The sequence below is a fragment of the Myotis myotis genome, unplaced genomic scaffold (genome assembly GCF_014108235.1).
Source record: "Myotis myotis isolate mMyoMyo1 unplaced genomic scaffold, mMyoMyo1.p scaffold_m19_p_14, whole genome shotgun sequence".
NCBI lineage: Eukaryota > Metazoa > Chordata > Mammalia > Chiroptera > Vespertilionidae > Myotis > Myotis myotis.
The window spans coordinates 25794622-25812091 of NW_023416318.1; the positions used below are offsets into that span (position 1 = coordinate 25794622).

At 42.4% G+C, this 17470-nt stretch overlaps 1 long non-coding RNA gene across 1 annotated transcript; it reads left to right on the forward strand.

The window, feature by feature from the left end:
• The first annotated feature begins 436 nt into the window (after positions 1-436).
• LOC118668761 lies at positions 437-15510 on the forward strand. The gene is made up of 3 exons (XR_004971755.1): positions 437-591; positions 9740-9895; positions 15318-15510. It is a non-coding gene; the product is annotated as an uncharacterized LOC118668761 (long non-coding RNA).
• Positions 15511-17470: the final 1960 nt, after the last annotated feature.

The following is a 17470-nucleotide window of genomic DNA, read 5'->3' on the forward strand; positions in this document are numbered from 1 at the left end:
ATTTGAGCTGGCGCTCTAGATAGAGAAGTGAATCGCTGGGTGAAGAGCTCCCCACAAGAGGAGGCTGACTTTGTCCAGTAACGCTTGGTTCCTCTACAGCCGAAGGGAGTAAGAGAACTGAAGTAGTCATCAGTACAGCTCAGAAAAATCCTCTTTTAGGCTCCATTTCCAGTAATTATTTCAATGCAGTGGCACTAATACTGAAATCTGCCCCTTCAGTCTTCTGCAACTGCCTTCTAAAGAAACAGCTTGGAGAGTCCGATATTAAATGGTGGCTATTCAATGAACTGTGGACCACTAGGGCCTTAACTAGATATGTGAAAGGGAAATGGAAATTGCCCAGGTGAACGAAAGTGTCACAGTAAATCTGTTGTGTGTTTATTTCAGCCTTAAAAATCAGAGTCTAACCCATGCCATATAATCTGAAAAAAAAAAAAAAAGATGAGGCAATGTGTCTAAATGGTAATTGGCCAGCAGTTCTAAAAGATCAAGTTTGGGTCAGCTACTTCATTATTTGCTCTGTGACTTTGGCCAACTTAACTGTTGTTTCCTGATTTTAAAAAATGAGGAGTGATGAGGCTCCTATGACAGGTAAGTCTCCAAGCCCAGTGCTTGGCACATTGGGAGGTTCAATAATTCTACCTTTCTATGTCCACCCCTTATCCTGTCCATGGTTTATGGTTTTAATATAACAGGGTTAAACAGTAGAAGTAATAAAGTAACATCAGAAATCATACTTTGCTGTTTATGTAAAAACAAAAAAAATTACAATATTAAAAGAAACGTTCCTTGATATGCCAGGTAAGTAAATTGTTTAATTATAGAGAATCATCACTATAAAAATATATTTTACTTGGTTGCATGATTTCAAGATGTGCTGGTCTGGCCCATAGACGCTGGGCACTGAGAAATGGGGAGACTTAGTCCTGGGGCTCCCTCTACTTCTGACTGGGATTCTTGGGCAGCCTCAAGTAAAACAAAATAGGATAAAAGCGTTTGCCAGGAATGAGCTCTCTTCCTCCTTTTCACACTCTCTCCTTCTGGATGGAGACAACATGAGCCCGTGTCCTTTTTTTTTTTTAATTAAATCTTTATTGTTCAGATTATTACATTTGTTCCTCTTTTTTCCCCCCATAACTCCCCTCCTCCCAGTTCCCGCCCCACCCTCTGCCCTCACTCCCCACCCACTGTCCTCATCCATAGGTGCACGATTTTTGTCCAGTCTCTTTCCGCATCTCCCACACCCCTTTCCCCCCCAAGAATAGTCAGTCCATTCCCTTTCTATGTCCCTGATTCTATTATGATCACCAGATTATTTGTTCACTTGATTCTTCGATTCACTTGTTGATAGATGCATGTTTGTTGTTCATAATTTGTATCTTTACCTTTTTCTTCTTCTTCCTCTTCTTAAAGGATACCTTTCAGCATTTCATATAATACTGGTTTGGTGGTGATGAACTCCTTTAGCTTTTCCTTATCTGTGAAGCTCTTTATCTGACCTTCAGTTCTGAATGATAGCTTTGCTGGATAAAGTAATCTTGGTTGTAGGTTCTTGGTATTCATCACTTTGAATATTTCTTGCCACTCCCTTCTGGCCTGCAAAGTTTCTGTTGAGAAATCTGCTGACAGTCGTATGGGTATTCCCTTGTAGGTAACTGGGTTTCTTTCTCTTGCTGCTTTTAAGATTCTCTCTTTGTCTTTTGCTCTTGGCATTTTAATTATGATGTGTCTTGGTGTGGTCCTCTTTGGATTCCTTTTGTTTGGGGTTCTCTGCGCTTCCTGGACCTGTAAGTCTATTTCTTTCACCAGGTGGGGGAAGTTTTCTGTCATTATTTCTTCAAATAGGTTTTCAATATCTTGCTCTCTCTCATCTTCTGGCACCCCTATAATTCTGATGTTGGTACGCTTGAAGCTGTCCCAGAGGCTCCTTACACTATCTTCGTATTTTCGGATTCTTTTTTCATTTTGCTTTTCCAGTTGGGTGTTTTTTGCTTCTTTGTGTTTTGAATCTTTGACTTGATTCTTGCGCTCCTCTGGTCTGCTGTTGGGTGTCTGTATAATATTCTTTATTTCAGTCAGTGTATGCTTAATTTCTAGTTGGTTCTTTATCACAACATCGAGGGTCTCATTAGATTTCTTGAGGATCTCACTACATTTATCGGCGGCCTCACCAATCTTTTCGAGGGCCTTACTAAGTTTATCGGCAGCTTCTAGACAGTTCTTGAGAGACCTTAAAAGTGTGGTTTTGAGCTCTATATCTTCCATTTCTGACATTTGCGTCCTGTTTCTTTGTCTCCGCATTTTTTTATCTTTTCTTGGTGCACCCCCTAGTGGTCTTTGTGCGCAGTCTTGTAGTTAAGCCTTGATTGTTGTCGGCAATACCGGGGGTGATTTGACCTCCAGGCTAACTGGCTATGAGAGTCCGCTGTGTCTGCAGTGGGAGAGCTTCTGTGCTGGATCTCTAGGGCGGTGCTAATCTAGCCTTTGCCTGAGGCTATCCGGCAAATGGCGCTGCGCAGGGCTTGGGCGGGGCGGGTCCCTGGGGATCTACAGGGCAGGCCGGAGTGGCCAGTTATGGCTGCTCTCAGTCCCGTCCCTAGGGGCTCTGCCTCTCAGAGCCCCAGCAACCGCTGCAAACCTCGGAGAGAAAGCTGCCTTCGAGTTCTGACCGAAGCCAGACAGTCCCGCTTCTCCCGTTTGAGTCTGGGTCCCTAGAGACTCGCCCGGATCTGGAGCTCAGAGTCTGAAACTCCCTCCCAATTGAAAACAACAACCGTGCCCTCTGCCGCCAGCCCGCTCCGTGCTCGCACTCCGCACCTGAGTATTTCACTTCAGCACTGCGGCTCCTCTGAGTCTGGGTATGATATTCTCTTTCCTCCTAGTTGTAGAATTTCCACTCAGCCAGCCTTCCTGTGGTTCTGGATGATGTCTGTTCTGTCCTTTAGTTATATCTCTGAAGTGGTTGTTCCAGGCAGCAATCTCCGGCGTTAACCTATGCCGCCATCTTGGTTTCTCTCGAGCCCGTGTCCTTGAAGGGCTTCCAGTGTTTTGTTTGGTGATAGCAGGAGAGTAGTATTGTCTGAGTCCATGAAGGCAGGTTCCTAGGCTTGGGTCCCTGGGCCCACGGGGATGGGGAGGGAAAGGAGCGAAGGCAAGAGCCAGAGCAGAAAAGGTAGAGACTGGTGAGCTGGAGAGCATGGCCCATGTAACCAGCGCTCTACCTGATAAATTCTACCAAACTGATTTAAATGCAAACCTATCCGACATCTGCTGCTGGATTTGGCCTCAGGTTGCCAGGAGACAGGTTCTAGTGTGGACAGTGGGTTGGAAATGCAGGCAATCCTAAACAAGGTGCTGACCGGCCTCCTCTGGGTGTTGTTCTTTTGTGGAGGGGTGTCCCAGCCTGAGTTGTAGTTTTTTCTGTTTCTAAAGAATAGGGCCCCATAAGAGCCTCCCATCCTTAGAAAATGGGCAGAATCCGAGTGGCCCGAGATTTCCCTGAGTCAGCGTGTGACGCTGATGTGCTCAGTCATACCTTGGGCTTGTTTTTAATTCAGAATTGGGTTTCCCTGCAACTGGCTTTGGTTAGAGTGCAATCAATTCAAATAAACATTGATGAGGATAAGTAATCATATTTTATGCAAACAAATGATTCTTCCTTAAAAGTCACTTTTTAAAAAATGCGTGCTATTTCTTTTCTCAGCACATCAAGCTAATAAAAGTTAGTGTGTCATCAAAATTCCCTTCATGACTGCTTATTGTTCCCTTTATGTTAAATTTAGAAGATTGTTCTCCATTTTGTTTCTCCCCTCCCCTATTACAATTTTATACTCTTTACCACTAGAATAATGGTTAGTTTATGTATTGCATAGTTATCGCAAAAAACATCATTATGGCTACTTCCAAGAGAGAATGGTGTCCATTAAAAAATGTGTGTACGCTCCAAATCCAATGACACATGAATTGCTAGCTCATTAAAACTGGAGTTTAATATTAAAGCAGAGTTTTGTGACTCCCAGTGTCTTCCAGGTCAAACGCTGTAACACTTTCCTGGCCCATTTTAGGTCTCCATTTGGCTTCCTTTTCAAGGAGGCCTGGTTGCTGCTGAGGAATTTATGCAGAATGTGACAGGAGGACATTCCCCAGCCCCTTCTCTCCCTGTGAAGGAAGAACATAATGCAACGCAGACTTGTCACCTTGACGCACTTACTGAGCATGTGCATGTGAAGGCAGGAAGGTGCCTGTAGGGAAGAGAGTGGAGGTGCTTCCAGTTCTAAGAGAGTCTAGAAGGGAGTTTGGAAGAGAAAGTTATGGGATGGGTTGGAGGGTGAGTCAATGTAGGGCACAACCCTTCTGAAGTGTTTTGCTAGGAGGGACCCTGAGAAGGTAATGAGCATTTACTAAGCATCCTCAGTGGGCGGTCCATTCTAAACCACATACAATAGTCACTAAGGCACGTGCAGTCCTCTGGGGGAAACATCTAAAGCCAACTGAACCCACAGGCTGACCCAGGTCCCCCCAGACACTGCAGTGGTGTGGAAGGCTCCTGTGAAGGCTGCGGTTTTCTGAAAGAATCTCTCTGAAAGCCACGTGAGTTTAGCTTGCATCCTGTATGCGGGAGTAGGCAGTCTGGTACTGCCTGGTGATAGAGCACAGCTCTCTAGAGTCTTTCCTTCATGTTCTCTGACAGGTTCTAAAGATGATGGCATTTGACTGGGCCAAACCTTGGACTCAGACTAAGCACCTGCATGCCATCCCTCTAAAACGTGAGAGAAGATGATGTTGGAACACAAAACACATACATACTACGGCCAGGTGATGCAGGTCTCAATCCGATTTGGCCACTTCCTGGCTATGTGACCTTGGGCAGATTACTTAGTCTTTCTGCTCTTTGGTTTTCTCATCTACAAAATAGGGTTAATAATGCCTCTTAAGGGTTATTGTGAGGAGAAGGGAATGCATATAAAAATACTTTATTCCAGTAGTTGGAATAAAATAGGTACTTAAAAAATAGTAACTCTATTATTTTTATTATGGTGATTTCCCATCATAGTAATTCTAACATAACAGTTAAACTGATTTGCATGTGCTATTTAGATAAGCAGTTTGGTCTGGTTATTTAAATCCATTTTTATTCCATATTCAGTTTGAAGTATAGCTCATGTTGTGAATATTACTTTCAGTCTTTATGTGAGAGACACTCAGAAAATTATTGCCAGCAATATCTAATAATTATGAAATTTTTGACTTTATGTTTTAAAAAATAACCAAACTTATAAATATCTAAGTGTAATATTTCCCTTTCTTCTGAAGGCAAAATATTTTTCATTTATTTCAGTTCAATGTCTGAAAATAAACACCACAGTGTAAACATACCAGCAAGGCTGTCTTGAGCTTAAAAAATCAGTGAAAACAAATTTAATTTCAGGGAAAGATGAATGCACCCCTTAAACTCCTATTTGAGAAGATGCATGTCCTAGGAGTAAAGATGTTGAAAAGTAGCTAGTCAGAATGGCATGCTGTCTCAAATTCTGGCTAAAAACGATGTTATCATCATCATCTTCTCCATCATCATCATCATCAAACTTCCTGGGCTTAATGTATCATAATTTGTCTTTGGTTTCCATAGAAACGAGGTTTCATCCTGTAACAGTATCAGGGGTCTTAATTCACAAGTGGATTTGCTGGCTCCGGGGAGGGCTGCTGATTGGTAGAAAGGTGTGTTGACATCTGTAAGAAGCTGCATCCATTTGCACAGGACCCACATTTTCTGGTTCTGGTAACAGGGTAAGCACTTCACTGGTGCAGCCTCCACCCCTTCCTCCCCAGCTGGTCTCTGTTCCGGGGCATTCCTCCCTCTGTGAGCTCCATCACCCACCTGTCCTCCTCTATGCCGGCCCTGTCTCCCTAGCACTGCCCTGTGTGTGGTTTGGTCTCATTATTCATTTTGTCTAACTCTATTCTCCCACCTTGCATTTCCTTGTTTTTCTTGGGCCACTGGATTCTTGCTTCTGTCCCTGGAGGTCACTGCATTCATACTCTGAACCACCTCTGGCTTGGCCCTTGACCTGCTTCTCCTTTGGCTGAGCTTCAAGTCCCTTCCTTTGAATGGAACTCCTTCATACGAACTGATCACCATGTGAACTGATGCTCTAGCTTGAGCCTTGCCTAAGTCAAGAGGGTAAAACATGGTGGTCCCAGAACTCCTAAGGTGGTGCTAAGTGTGCCCATTAGGATTCAGAGGACAGCTGTGCAGGGAGATGGACCTAGGTGTGGAAGCTACATAAAACCCTTTCCCTCATATATACCAGGGGAAGACGACATTGGGAAAGGTAGGAAGGATAACTACTGGTATTTGGTGGCATCGATGCCCTGTAGCTGAAGACTGTCAGGAACACAGTTGAGCCTATTCATGTTTCAACTGTGGGGCATCTCAGGGAAAGGGTGTTCAGAAGGACTTGTAGGAGTTGGGGCTTGTGCTGGTGATTTGCCGGGAGGTTTTAAGGAAACGGCTTGGTTCTGATTGGATACTGTCAGGAAGTGGGAATAATTCGACGATGGGCTATCTTAACCTCCTTATCTATAGAGGGTGGACTAGAGCCAGGCTGAAGGTGTTATTGGGAAGGAAGCTACCCATATTCTTCAGGCGGGGGTATGTTTTGGTATTTGTGGGTTGGACAGTGTTCATGTTTCATTTGTGTTCACATGTATGGTGTGGTCTTGACTGATATTGATGTTCTGTAGAAGTGTTTATAGTCAACAGAACACTCAGGTCTACCTGTGTGTGCCAGGCCAGTACCTGGATGGCAAGGCTGGTTTTTGTTCTTTCTCAGTATTATCGGGGTTTGAACCTTTTAACTTGAATATTGAAAGCTGTAAGACCGGGGACATCAGGGTGACACTCACACATGTTTGTATGCTTGTATGTGTGTTGTATTTTATATGTACATAACAGTCGCCTAGGTAGTTATTGAATATGTGTTGCTATGTATGCTAAGTATGAAGTTCTCTCCTTGAAAGCAAGGGAAATCCACATTCTCCTCATTAATTGAAGGAAATTCCACAGTCTCGCTTGTGTTACCCTCAGACTTGCAAATGAGCAAATTAGGAAGCTGGGCCCCTGACTTAAACTTTTCTAATATAAATTGGGTGACAAGGTCAGGCATTCTTGATGTTGTATAGAACCAATTACCTCCATACACTGTGATGGGGTCTTGCGGATACTGAGCTGCAGCGTTCTTTGCTAAAAGGCAGAAGCCCTGTGGATGGCCTGAGACAGGCAGCTTCCACCAGGCAGTCACTGGGCTGGGGAACGGTGCTGGCAGCATAACGTGTTTGTGCAGCTGAATTTATTTAGCCCAGTGCCATTTGAAAGACAGCGCCTGGGCCGCAAAGGAAAACTTAGGCCTGCAATGAATCATTGCACACCAGAGTGAGTCAATACCATAATATCACCGAGAGATCATTTCTAATGATGGCAAATTGTGTAGCGCAACAATATGCTGACTTTAATTCCGGTGCCATATGGCTCTAGGTTTACTTTTATGCATTTGAGGGGGTGGGATGGGATGTTTTAAAGCTTTTTGCATAGAGGAGATGATAAAAGCACACTGTTATTTTATTAGGAGAATGGAAATCTCAGTAAAATATATACCGAGGATAGAAAATGGAGATGAAGGAAGAGGATATAGCAAATGCAGGATGACTTTTATTAGTATCTAGTCAGTGAGAGCCGTGGGGTATTTATGGTTTCTGGTCACGGTTCCCGAGGCAGCAGGTGGCGTCACATTGCTCGGCTCCCACTGCAGGGCTGCAGCAAACCTATCTCTGTGTACTTGGCTCAGGAGTGGGCGAGGAACACGTCAATCTGAGTCAAGAACCTTGGATGAATCGAGTGGTAAACATTCCAGCACCAGCTAATATTTTCTAGGTACTTACAATGTATTGGGCACTGGGCTAATGATTTTCTTACATAATCTGACCAATTCTCATAAGAAAGCTGTCAGGTAGATATCACTAATGCTCTCATTTTACAGAATGGGTACACCGAGGCTTTGAGAAGTTAAATCATTTGTTCCAAGTCACATAGTTAATAAGGACAAGGCTTAAACTGGCGTAGGTAGAAGAAGAAATAAAAATATAGTGTTTGGAATATCACCAAAAAGTGTTCTGGAAGGAGGAACATTTGTCATTAGATTTCTGTGTCTAATTAAGGCAGCAAGCATTGACTGAGCATTCACCCTGCAGGGTGCTGGGGCAGGCATGGGATCCCTGCTGTCCCATAAACAAGTCACCTACCTGAGTGAGAGTGTGAAGGAGCCGCAGGGAGGAGCAGGGATGGCCCAGGATGTGGAAGGACATGGGCACACATCAGTAGTGATCGTTATCAGGAAAGCGATGGGTAGACCACATCCCATTCCTTTTACATATATCTCCTGATCTAAAAAACTGCCTACACATCCCTGCAAAGAAGGTTGTGATTTCCCATTTTTCAGAAAAAACAAAAAAAAAAGAAGGAAAGAAACAACCAAAGCCAACACCACAACACTTTGACATTAAGAGGCATCGCCCAACTTGCTTAAAGTACATAGGATCAAAAGCTGCGCCTTCCAAGTGCCAAACTCATTTCAAATCCCAGCAGGTGCAGGTCAGCTGGCATTGCACTCAGATAAGTGACTTGACCAGTTGCCCTTCTCTGTACCTCTGTTCCCCAGTCTAGCTATATGCTGACCTCTGTGTCACCTGTGAAGTGTGGGTCAGCCAGGTGCTGAGATCGATGCCCCCAAAAGTCCTGCGGTCAGCAGGACTGCCTGATCAGTTGTGCATCAGCTGGTGCCTGGCTGGTGGCTCTGCCTAGATTCTTGGCCAGAGGTCATACTTTTTCTTGTCTGCCTTTCCGGTCTGAGCCGTCCTCTGCCTAGGACACCTGTGCATCCATTAAATCCTGCCTGCCTCCTGCCTCCTGTTCTGCATCCCAGGTAGACTTGTCCCAGGTCCTGGGCCCTGTGCTTCATTATCTTGTTTAGCTCTCCTGCTCTACATCACTGTTACCCTTAATTTGGGGGGTAGTTTATAATACAAAAAGCAAGGTTTTATTTTTCAAGTGTAAAGTTATATTAAAATGTTGAATATGCTTTTAATATGATATATTGCCCAGCTGGTGTGGCTCAGTAGTTGAGCGTTGACCTATGAACTAGGAGGTCATGCTTCCATTCTGGTTCTATTCTGGGCACATGTCTGGGTTGCGGGCTCGAACCCCAGTGTGGGGCGTGCAGGAGGCAGACCATCAATGATTCTCTTTCATCATTGAGGTATCATTCTCTCTCTTCCTTCCTCTCTGAAATCAATAAAAAAATATTTCAAAAAATACATATATTTCCCTGCAATTAGATTCTCAGAAACCCCTGATGTGCCTCAGAAATACTTTTCTGAGACTTTACATTGGAGTTAGCACAATTCTGAGAGTTGCCAGGTTTAGCAAATAAAAATATAAGGCGCCAAGTCAAATTTGAATTTCAGATAAATGACAATAATTTTTTAGGGTAAGTATGTCTCACGAAGTATTTGGAACACATTTTTACCAAAAATTGTTTTTTATTTAACTGGGGTTCTTGCATTTTATGTGGCAGCTGTATTTTTAGGGAGACTCCTAATACTTTGGAGAATTTTCCCCCCCTTTTCCTGGTTTGATTGATACTAAAACAAATACTGTTCTTTGTTCTCATGTTCCATTGCAAAGCCACCTGAAATCAAGTTTGTGTGCTCAACCCCACCCAGAAATTTTATAGGAGAAAGCCTTGTATATTGAAAGGAGCAAGTGTTTCCGGCTGGCGATGGATTTCTCACTGCCCAGCTTCCTTGTACTTTCTCATGCTCTGGTTGGTGGCTTATCCAGGTAACTTTATCATCATATCATTCATTATACTAGTTTCTTCTTGGAAATAAATGAGCTCATAAGTCAATCTTCTTGGCTTGGAACAAGAGAGGATTTCAAAGGCTCTTTTGGAAGAACTGTGGGAGCCCTGAGGGTGTGGTGGGATGTGGAGAAAGCATTCTGCAATATTGGCTTTGTCAAATGGGAGCAAAGTGATGAGGAACCAAGGTTTCATCAATAATGCATTATTATTTTGAAGACATTAGAGATAACTAAGTGTTACTAAGCTTTATGATAGTTCTGACATTTTAATGGGCCCTTAAACGAAGTGAATTATGAAAAAGCGTACTTTGGATGAGGTCATGGACTCTTTAAGTTTAGGGATCAATAGAAATAGCCTGTGCTTGCCAATATGGCTAAAGCTATGCCAGTAATCTGTGCTGTCAGGTTATTATAATGGAACAAGGAGAGCCCGCCTTTCTCTTACTGCCCACCCCCTCCAACAGACATCACGAAGACCAGATAGAGGGCAAGGATCCAAATACTGAAAGCCTCGTCTTTTTCAGTTCTCATATGGAAAATATTCTTATGTTGATCTCTCATGAAGTTATTATACTAAAAATAAGAAGATGGAGATGGTGTTTTCTGTCTCTCTTCCTGTCTTTCCCTTAATGATCCGATTGTTTATTTTACCTGCAAACATTTGGTGGCTCCAAATATCAAGAGTTGGCTAGTGTTTTAAAACATAAAAAAAGCATTTTTTTTTAAAAAAATGGAATATTCTATACAAGGCCAATATGTACGTAGTACAGATAAAAAGGGGAGCTTTTCATTTGAAGAGGAGGCCAGAACTGCTTGCTCAGTTCCCCCCACTCTTACTTGAGGTATCTTTGTAAAACCTCTAGGGTTCTATGGAACTCAGTTTGAAAACCACTGGTATAGCCCAACCATCTGATTTATTTAAACTTTTCATTTAGCCTCCTTAGTTTGAATATTTGCAGTCATTAAGATGGTTGTCAGTAGGGCCAACACTTTTTTCTTCGTGGCAGGCTCTGCAGAACAAGGCAGCTGGGGCTCTTTCTATGAAAATCTTGTTTGCACAGTGCTCAGTGTTCATTGTACTGTTGCAGATAAAGAGGTGTGGAGAGATTTTCATTTACTGGGTGGAAAATGGAGCTTGTCATTCACTGCAACTCATCCTCTTGCATTGGAGGGGCTCTCAGTACTTGGGTTTTATACTTGTAACTGAGAAAGAAGGTACAGAGCCTTGAGCACGAAGGCAGTTGGAAAATGGGAGAGAAGGTTTGCAAGCTCCTGGGCAGCCAGGTGAGGATCCTGCAAACGGAGGCTTCATGAAATACCCTCTCCAAGATGTGGGCTAGCTTTTACAGATTTTTAAACCTGCACCGTACTTAATACCTGGTATCAGAGAAATAAATGAATGAGCAAAGCAAAAAATATCAAAGAGGTTTAGTTGGTGTGGCTTGGTTGGTTGGAGCTCATCCATGTACTAAAATGTTGCAGGGTCTACCCCTAGTGAGTGTGTGTACAGGAGATAACCAATTGCTGTTTCTCTCTCTTCTCTCTCTCTCTCTCTCTCTCTCTCTCTCTCTCTCTCTCTCTCTCTCTCTCTCTCTCCCCCTCTATTTCTATCTTCTATCTCTACCTCTACCTCTACCTCTACCTCTACCTCTACCTCTACCTCTACCTCTACCTCTACCTCTACCTCTACCTCTACCTCTACCTCGTTTTCTCTCTCTGTCAAAGCAATAAGAACATATCAGGGTAAGAATTTTTTTTTTAAAATAAGGTTTTAAAAAATTTAGGGTACATATCCGTTAGCAGAAAACAACAGAAGAGACACCTAAAAGTGGCTTAAAATTAGGAATATATGTCCTTTCACAGAACACATTCTCAGGTAGGGCAGTTCTATAGTTGATTCATTCTGTGGCTCAGCATCATCTAGAGCCCAAGTCTTGCCATTTGTCTGCTCCGCCATCTCTACGATGTGCACTCTGACTTGTCCTCACCTGGTTGCAAGGTCCCCGACATGTGCCTGGCATTACATGCAGGGGGCAACTTTGATGGAAGAAGAGGGATCTTTTGTCCTGTAGGTCTCTTTTGGTTCAGTGAGAAAAACTATTCCAAGAGGCCCCTTGCAGATTTCTCCTCACACATCATTGGCCAACACAATAGGTAAGCTCAAGCCTAAAACAATCATAGGGAAAGAAACTATTTGGCTTGGCCAATCATGTTTCGCCACCGGGCCTGAAGAAAAAAGGGAAGACATTTCAATCAATGGAACCTATCAGAGGTCCCAGGTTTATCACTCCTTGCTGTTTGTTTTCGGATACTTCGGTGATCTCCAGTAAGCCACAGAGTTATTGCAAACAATTTATAGCCAGGTTATTGTGAACTATTCTTAATAAAAAATTAACAAACTAAAGAACAATTTTGAGGAAAAAATCTGCATTCTATAGTATAGAACAAAACAAACTTCAGATGATTTGAGGCAAATATAAAAAACAAGCAAAATAACACATAACACTTCTTCATAAATTCTAGAGAAACTAAAAAAAAAATAGCAGTTCATATCAGAGGAGGAACATAAATTCTCTTAGCTTTGTAGCAATAGGAAACAAAAGAAGAAATAATACACAAGTAATGATATATTTGAATGTAAAAAACTATGGACTTTTGTATAATGAGAAAGCAAACTACTAAAAATGGACAACTGGCTGCAAAAACATTTCAATCAAATATTACAAAAGATTAATATGTCTAATCTGTAATTTTCTATTTAAATTTTTAAGGAAAAGTGTACATTAAAACTAGGATAAACATAAAATACCAGAGGAGATCATTCACAAGAGGGGCAATAAATAATAATGGATTAAACATATAAAAAATACAACCTCAGTAGGACACAAAGAAATTCAAATGAAAGCAAACCTCAAATGCAGTTTGGTATCTCCTAGTAAAACTTTAAACAATTATAATACAATTAAGGTTGAAATATAGCTGATATACTATTTCATGCTGATAAACTGGTATATTTTTATTGTTTGCCCTGGCCGGGTGGCTAAGCTGGTTGGAGCATTCTGCCATACACCAAAAGGTTGTGGTTTGATTCCCAGTCAGGGCACATACGTAGGCTGCGCATTTGATCCCCAGTTAGGACGCTTACGGGAGGCAACTGATCAATGTTTCCCTTTCACACTGATGTTTCTCTCCATCTCTATCTCCCGTCCTCGCTCTCTAAAATAAAAAAATATCCACAAAAACATTAAACGTTTTAAAAACCTGAGACATCTTTTTCAAGTAAATATGACAATATATAATGAAAGTTACAAAGATATTCATACTCTTTTTACCAGTAATTCAAATATAGAAAGTTTACTCTAACCAAATAAATCAAGAATCTACATGAGAAAGGTAATCAGTGCAGTAAAATCTCTAGTGGGAAAAAACTAGAAACCACTGAAATGTACAACATATGGAAATGGTTTAATAAAAATGGTCAAATATTATTCAAACATCTAAAATGTTTACTGTACATAGGCGTTCTGGTCAAGATGGCAGCATAGGTAAATGTGGTACTTGGAACCTCACACAACCACATCAGACTAACAACTAAACTACAGAACAACCATCATTCAGAACCGCCTGAAATCTAACTGAACAGAAGTCCTAGAACTAAGCATATAAAGAAGAAGCCACATCAAGACTGGGAGGAGGGGTGAAGAACAGGCTGGTCCCATACCCATGTGTGGCAGTTAAAAATCAGAGGGACATCTTAACTGTGGAGGTCCCCCCCGAGGAACCACGGGTCCCAGCCCCACACCAGAACCCCCCAGCCCACTTTTCCGTGCCAGGAAAAGAAGTTCCCATGACTCTGACTATAAAAACCAGTGGCGTGCTGGGGGAACTCTGGGGCAGTTTTCGTTCTCGTGATTAAGGAGAAAAACTTGCTGGAACAGACGTTTGCCCTTCCTCACCTCCTTGCTTTGAATGCTGACAGGATGCCTATAAGAACAGGTGCATTGCGTGACCATGAAGTTACCAGAACAGTGTGAAGAGGAAAAACAGAAGGAGCCCAGGTCCTTGCGGGCATCATGGGGCCCTTGTAGCAGCCCTGCCTCTCCTACCTACAGACTTGTTAGAGAGGAATAAATCCTGCTTAAACCACTTTACACCGCATTTCTAACTGATAGGGAATGCAGCACCCACTTGGAGTTCGAGACAAGAGAAAAGATGAGATTGGAGTCATGAACCATGCTAAGAAATTTAAACCCTATTTGAAGAGCAATTGGAGACCTTGGGCAAATAACTTAATTTCTCAGAACTTCAATTTCCTCATTGGTAAAGTGGGAATAACAATGTCTGCCATGTGGTTTGTAAAGATTAAATGAGATAATGTATGTAAATTGTTCAATAGTGTTGGCACTTAGTAGGCAACGTAATAATCTATAGCTATTTGAATGATGATAACAGTGGTAAAACAAAAAAATTTCAATGATCTGTACAACTCTGTTTTCTGTGGCTCCTTTGTTCATTCATTCATTCATTCATTCATTCATTCATCCATTCATCCATCCACCAAAAATACATTAAGCAATAATTGTGTCAGAGTCTATGTTAGGCCAGGGGAGAGAAATGATCCTTGCTCTCATAGACTATAACATTCTAGTGGGATGCGATAAAACAAGCCAGCAAACTGTGAAATGGCAATTTTGGGTTTGGTTGAATCGTTCTCTGGGTTGTGTAGTAACTTGGTGACAGAGACCTACTTCTTGAAAGGGTTTTTCATAGGCAGAGAGGGGAGTTTCTAACGCATTTAAAAATACCAATTATTAAGTATGGAGTGTAGAGTGGGGAGAGAAAGGATACTGAGGGAGAGCAGGGGCACCATGAGCAGCCCTCGTAGGCCCTCGTGAGGTTTCTTCTTGATCCTGAACACAGACCACAGCCTGGCGGCACTTCCTGGCCAGGGAGCCCAGCTATACATTAACCTACAGGAAGTAGCCTAGATGAGCCCAAACATTTTGTAGGAAATAGAGATAATTTTGAGGGCGTGTAGTGTGAGTTCTGGAATGAGACAGTCTGGGCTCAAACGGAACCCCATTGCTTAAGAGCTGTGTGGCCTTAAGAAAGTTATTGAATGGTGCTAAGTCTCCAATCCCTAACAGTAATAGTAATTATCACCTAAGGACATTTTGAAGATTGAATGTACTAATCTATGCATTGGCATGTTGCATAGTAAGCACTCCATAAATATTAGCTAGTTTTGTTGCCAGTTTTCCTAGTGGTAGAATTTATCCATCAAACACAACAATCAATTTTGGAGAATTCATGATTTCTCTCTCTCTCTCTCTTTTTAAAAGAATGTGAATTATTTTAAAAGAAACTTTCTATTTTCATATGAATGTTTTTGTCTACTCAGATCTTATGAGGAGGCTCTAAAGATTACTGCCAGTGCTTTGGTGTTCTCAGAAGAACGTTCTCTAGGTGAGCTGGGATGTACGTCATGTAGCCCAGGAGACTTGGATTCACAAAGCAAATACACCCCCCTTTGGCCCTTTCCTGGGGTGTTCATCGGACACCAGATCATCTCACCATGACCTGCGAACTGCTATTTCCAGGTGCTCATATGTTTCTTCTTTAGGAGCTTAAAGATGGCCGGAGTCACTTTGCAGAAGCTAGGGGCTTTCCCTCCCTTCAAACTCATACAATGTGCATTCACTGAACAAATATTTCCTGAGCACTTACTGCATGCTGGCAGTGTTTTGAGAGCACACAGTGCTCATCTCTCTGGCACCTCCCTCAGAGCGGTCATGAGTGTGTGTGGCCACTTGATAGCTGATAGTTGTCTATAGTTGATACAAAACTGTCTATAACCAGATGAACAGCTTGTTTGCCTGTGAGTGGCCATCAAGTCCTGGTGGTTGACCATCTTTCCTGGATTTCATCAATTGCTGAAAGGCATCAGCCTGCAAGGAAACCTTTCTTGCCTCTATGAGAGAAAACTGTTGCACAAACTTTCCTGCTGTGACATCAAGATTTTCAGACCCACCTTCTCCTGATTGGCAGCTCCCCGAGTCTTTGTTTCTCTTGGGAGTCACTTTTTCCTTCTGTAGCTGAGCCACCTGCCATCTTTTGCTGTTAACTGGCTGTGAAAACCATCTCTCTTATGTGTGGCCAGGGCAGAGCCAGGAAGATGAACCCAGCTGATCTTTTTTTCTTAATTCATAGTTTTGAGCTGTGAAGGCAAAAACACTGTTGTCATCTCTGTATGAGTTGGTCCTTCATTAAGATAGGTTCAGGTGGACCTGGTGTAAATATGAATGTCAAAACTGAACAAATAATGGATTAAAAGGAAATCTAAAATAAAGATAATCTAAGCATTGGAACTCCTGAGGAGGAACCTCCTCATTCTGTAGTCTTCTATCAAAGCAAGAGAAGGTGAGCAGGTATTTTAACTCAGGGATGATTTCTACTGTGAACAACAGAAGCCTGAGCTACAGGCTTATTTTTCTCAGGCAACAAACTGGCATTATTAGCTCAGTGGTTCAATGATATTAGTGCTAAACATGCCTTTTTCTTTTACTAGGACAGTAAAACGTCACCCAAAGGTTCCTCCCTACCTGATTTCCCTTATTAGTAGGACATGACCAGGACTGGGCCACATGACTTCCCCTCCAGGCAAGAATGTCTGGGAAAGTGGGCAGTGGGTGGTCATGGCTGGTTTACACCAATCAAAATTCATTCTCTGGGATGGGACATATTTTCACCCCAATCAAAATTAAGGTTTGATTAGCAAGAAGGAGAAATAGGCAGCCAACCATGTGTGCCCCATAGTTCATTTTTCCTTGTCATTTCTGTCATCAGGAGCCACATGAAACAGGATGTTGGGAGGTACTTAAGAGGATCACTGTTTTCAATTTTATTCTCACCATGACTCAGAGCACAGCAGGAACCAGGAACATCCGCCTTGTATGGGGTGTTATGCTCTCATGTTGGAGTTGGTGTCTTTAAAGGGGCACTGCCTCCTGTAACTCACTCCCACATGGAGACCAACAGGCTTACCTAATTCCCCACCCTCCCTCTAAGCTTGATTCCAAAACCTTTTGATGGCTGCAGAGCAAACAGCAGACTTTTGTGCTTGTCACAATCATGCACACCTTGTGGGGTTGATAATAGAGGGAAAAATAGGTTGTCAGAAATAGATGACTATTTCATCCAACAGATGCTCTTTGTGTTTAAAATGAAAAGCAAAACAAATCTCCCATCCCTGAACATGGAGGGAACCAGGGATAATTCATGATGAAAGAATTTAAAGTTAGTATCATAGTTCTACCCAGCAGAGGGGAGACAACAGTGTTTATCATTGGTGGCAGGTAAGTAGAGTGTCTACCCATTGACATTTTATCTCAACTTTGTCTTATGTTAATATTCTCTTGTCCTAGACTATTTCCTCCTTGGGTAGCAATAAATTAGAATTAGGACCAGTTGGTTTGTAGTCTGGTTTCAGGGTTTGTAGGCTGGAGCTAGTTGCAGGGAGGTTAGACAGGGGAGATTGAAGACACATTTGTCACC